This window comes from Monopterus albus, unplaced genomic scaffold (assembly GCF_001952655.1).
Source record: "Monopterus albus unplaced genomic scaffold, M_albus_1.0 scaffold64.1, whole genome shotgun sequence".
Lineage (NCBI taxonomy): Eukaryota > Metazoa > Chordata > Actinopteri > Synbranchiformes > Synbranchidae > Monopterus > Monopterus albus.
In genome coordinates this window covers 895,028-900,244 of record NW_018127944.1, presented here as the reverse complement: position 1 = coordinate 900,244, position 5,217 = coordinate 895,028, and positions in this window count along the sequence as shown.

The window sequence follows — 5,217 nt, the reverse complement described above, 5'->3', positions numbered from 1 at the left end:
AACACTTCACATACAGTATGTGATCTGGGCTGTTTGTGATACTCACTGTTAAAAATAATCCATTGCTTTATTCCCTGGTAACAGTATACAATGACAAAATGTACAAACACAGTCATCCTCACACAAAGCAGAGATCTCATTTTACCAAGATGTGAAACTGTTTAAAGGCTGATTCAAATGTACTGTAATGTATGAATGAAGTTTTTGTTTTGTCTTGTTTTATTTTGTTTTTGTAAATGAATGTAAAATCATCTGTGCAGCCAAGGAAAATGTGTAAACTGGAACCCGCCGGGGCCGCTCCCAGCCTGCACTCATTAGTCCCTGTCTGGCCCCGGGTGGCAGGGCGGTGCAGTGGTTAACAGACAGCACAGGAACTTGAAAGGCCAAGTTTGTCTTGTTGAAGTAAGATTTCCATCCCAGAGCCTCTGGAACACTGATCTTTTTCTGTGTGGCGATTCAGATGAGCAGAACCGGGTCCGGTAGTGTCCACAAGAGAAACTCGGATGTTGTGGTCTGACTGGGTTAACACACTTGGAATCAACAGACTAAACTTTCTGGATATTATTTTGTCCTGTGTGACCAGTCTCACCCATTTCAAATAGCAGTATTGGCAGGAATGATGAGAAACAAACGTGTTTATCTGTGAGTACTATCTGACCCAGATCTGTTCGCACTGGGCTCCTACACAAGGCTCAAAGCATCAAAAGTGATTTGGGATGTTTAGAAGAATAATTGCAGCTTCAGCGATTATGTGAGACTCTTCACCCCTGGACGTCCCACACAGGGATTTTCATTTATGTTTGGCTGACGAAGCATCTTAAGACTGGGGATGCTTGATTGACAGCTCCCCTCAGGGTCCTGTTAGTTAGTCCTCTGTGGTTCTGGAGAGCTGGACTTGATGACCCAAGTCTAAATCACAGCACACTGACTTTGATAATGATGTGCACGACATTTACTTCCTTGTGTTGTCTTTTTTCCCAGATGCGTCCCCGTTAACAGCCTGACTGCACTGTGCGCTCGCAGTTTGGTTGTGGTGGCTGTTTGCAATTTGATGTCAAATAGTTAATTGAAACTTGTGATATGAAGAAATTTAGGTCTTAAAAGACATTTGCTGAATAATGCCAGTTATATACTCGTACTCACAGGTTGGTGCGAGTGTTCCCAGACCTGTGCTAAAATAACATGACTGAAAAGTCCTGTTTGGATGTGGCAGGAGTTTAAAATGACAGTTTTATGTTTAAAAGCCCCTTTTTTCTGAATCCTGAATTCTAGCTTTAGTAGAGAAGTGTGTCCCGCCCTTACTGTAGAAGTGACAAATCTAAACTTAAGAGCACAGTACAAACCTCTGCTCTGTCCAGAGAGAGCTGAGCTCACTAAGGTTGAATCTGGAGTCTGTCTACTCCGTCGGTGGACTTGACTTCGCATTAGGGCGTCCGGTTCAGGCTTTCCAGATGAGGACCGCTGGCTGGCACCTGGAGCTGCCCTGAGCTGCTCAAGGCATCTGAGAGGGAAAGTGAAGGTTTATCTGAGGACCCCTGTGCACTGTCTGCCGTCGTGCCACTGTACCCATGAAACACCTCAGTCCAACCCTGCTTTCCAAGCCTCAAACTTTATTAGGTAACACTTTAACTTTACAGTGGCCTTATTTCAGCTTATTAACGTCTGTATTAACTGTTAGAAATGTACAGCAAATGCATCTTTATAAAGTGATTAGTTGCTGGAAATTAATAGTCAAATACATCTAGTTTTTTTCTTTTTTTTTGTCAAATACTGGCAGCATTAATATCATATCCATTTAAAATACACAGGTTGAAGCATCAGAATAAGGTCATTGTAAAATCAGGCATTACCCGCTCTTGCTTTCTCCCTCTCTTTGTATAACGGCATTACATATACAGAGGAAGACGTTTGTTAATATGTATAATTTACCAGTTGCTCTGGTTTTTGTAAATAATGAGAAAGTATTGTGAATGACATTTGTTGAATGGTTGTAAAAATCATTTATGGCACACCTCTCCAGGCTTTTAAAGATGTGACAGCACTACATAGCATATTTTGTATGTAAGGCAGCGGTGCAAAGATGAAGATGCATTACTAGAAGCTGATCAAACTACATGTAAAACTTGATAATAGCTTACTGAACTTGTAATTACTGATGTACATAAAAGAATGACAGAACATTTTTGTCTATTATTAAATGTGAAAATCCACCCATAGCTGTTTGTCTTTAACTAAATTTCACCTGAGCTCAGGCTTCTGCTGCAGTGCCAGAGGGGATGGCACCTTGGAACGTGCACGCCTTCTGGTAAGATGACTCTCGAGTTCACTGAAATGCACGAGATTTTCTTTGATGGTGTGGCTTCAAACACCAGACCTTCCAGAGGCCGCGGAGTTCGCCACGCAATACTCAGCAGCGGCTGGTGTTCAGGGCGTCTTTAAAATGGAATATGTAAATCCTCAACCGGTTTCATGATACTGTGTCCCGTTGTTTGGGCTTGATTATGACAGAGGAGTGTTTATGGTGCAGGAAAATTGTAAAATGTTTATTAAAGGTTTTATAGATTGTGTAGAAGTGCTAATATATACAACAACATAATTGTTCAGTGTTTTACTTGCACATTTAAACCAGTGATCTGAGGCCAGTTCTGAATGGTTTGCTCAGAAATGTTCTCGCTCTTTTGTGATTTAGTTTGAAGTGTAGAGGCAGACATGTTGGCCAGTCACTGCAGAGAGAGGCGACTAGCATAAAGGTCAGTAGGTCGTCAAAAACATCAGGATTTATCCTCTGGGGGTAATGCATGTAATCCGTTTGTTTGGGGGTAAGGAATATTGGGCAAGTGGAAATTGTGACCTCATGGCAATGCTAGAGGAAAGGTCATAGGGTCACAGCGATTGGGTCATTAATATCTAAACCAAGTTTCCTGTCACTCTGGTCATTAGGTGTCATTGGGTAAATCCCAGTTTGTTTAATTGAATCCACATTTCTTCTCCATGCGTCTTAGCCCCGCCCACATAAGATGGAGGAAGGAGAAAACGCCAGGAAAGAGGAATTGAGGGAACATCTTTAAAAATGTGAGATGTCTTTTCATCTGATCCTTCATCTGAAGCATCTACTCACAAACTTATTTCCTATAAAGGGGCGTCAGTCCATAAATGATTTGTGCTGACGATGGTCTCCTGTGTCCTCGCTCATGGCTCCTCCAGGCAGCCTCCTTTGTCCTTGCTCCTCAGGGAAATAACAAACATGTTTCAAGATGGAGGAGTGGAACAACTTCCAGAGCGATCGAGGAACAATCAAATAAGGTAACTGGGATTTTACCCGCCATGTTTCACTCATCACATGTTGAAAAGAAAGGTGAGAAAAAGAGTTTTTCCCATGTTGGCCTGTCATATTGTGACACACCTCTCCCGCTTGCTGCTCCAAGTAGGATGAAATAAATGAGAATGGAGGATGATTATTTGTAAATACACTTTTTCCCCAGGCCTGTTTTCAAATAATTGCAGTTATTTTTAACGCTGTAGTTGATGCTTCCGAGCCCTCCAGCTAAGCGGCGGCGGGAGACGCTGAGTGTCGCTGAGCTGCTGTGTTCTCACCAGCAATTATTCATCACTAGTCATCCTGCATCTCTCTTTCATTCTTTCTCTCTCTCTAAATTGTCTCCCACCTCTGCTCCTCACTCACTCACGTCTCTGTTTGTTTCTCTCGTTCACTCACACTTCTCTCTTACCTCCTTCGCTCCTCTTATTCTTTCATTCCCTCCCTCTGTCTGACACCTTTTTCTCTGTTCCCCTTCTCACACTGCTCCACTGACGCCGTCCTCCTGTGTTTGCTTTAGTCCCTTTCTCACCTTCCTTTCCTTTTCTCTCAGGTGTTTCTTCTTCACTCTTCCTGTTTGCTCATACGTTTCCTCTGTCTCCTCCCTGTCCTCCCCCTCTTCTCCCTACAACTGTCACCCTTTGTACCCACTCTCCTTCGGCTGTGGCTCAGGGGGTAGAGTGGGTTGTCTCCCAACCAGACGGTTTGATTCCTGGCTCCTCTGGTCCACATGTTGAAGCGTCCTTGAGCAAAACACGGAGTGTGAATGGCCAAATAGTGTGAAAGCACTTTGAGTGTGCTCTGATGCATAGAAAAGTTCATTTCCTTCTTCTCTCTCCCCCTTCGTATACATCTGTCCTACATACTTGCTCCTATCCCCAATCCTTTTTCCTTCCTCCCTTCTCCTTCTTTATCTCCTTCCCATTTTCTTCTTTCACCTACATTTGTCACCTCTCCTTCTCCCACACCTGCTCTTCTCTCCTCTTCCTCCCATCCTTACCTGACCTGACTTTCTTTCTTTGATTCTTTCTTTCTCATCTCTCTTCTCATATCACCAACTACTTTTTTTATTCACTCTCTTTTTCCCTTTATTCCTGGTTCCTCATATACACCTCTCTCCTCCACTGATGCTCATTTATTCTCTCTTCACTCTGTTTTCCAGTCACCCTATTATTCCCATATCCTCTGTCCTTCATTCTCAGTCATTCAGTCATTCTCTTGTCCTGCTGCCTTCCTCCTCCTCCTCCTCTCACTTTCCCTATTTGACCTCTTCCTCTCATGGCTTCCCCCACTTTCTTTCTTTCTTGGTTTCTCTTCTGTTGCCTTTTCTACCCAGATCTCATTTTTCCTCCCAGATCCCTTTCACCTCTTCCCCTTTGTTATTTTCTATCTCTCTATTGTTTCCATCTTTTCTTTCTCCTCTCTTGCTGTTCCTGTGTCCTTTTCCTTTTTTGTCCCTCCACTTTCCTTTCTTATTCTCTAACCCACTCTTTCTTTTCATTACTGATCCCGCTACCTTCTGTTTTCTCTTTGTCTTTCTCACTTCTGTTCTTCATCATTTTCACTTCTTCTCCCGTCTCCTCTTTTTCTTTCGCCCCTCTCTTTCCTTCTCGTCCAACCCACTTTTCTCCTTTCTCCACGCCTCAGGAGCTTCTTTACGGTGTAAACAGATGATTAGGTGCTGCCCTTTTATTCTTGGTCTTTGACTAAATCCATCCTGATCATTTTGACAGCCAGCACTGCTGCTCTGTAGCAGTTGGCTGATAATGAGGCTCTTAATTTTTCACCTCCTTCACATTATGGCGATGCTATTTATGAAACCAAATTCTCACCCTCTTCCTCCTCGTTCTCTGAGTCTCAATAAGCAGAGATTGTTTGCAGACTTTACATGCGTTTGCCCG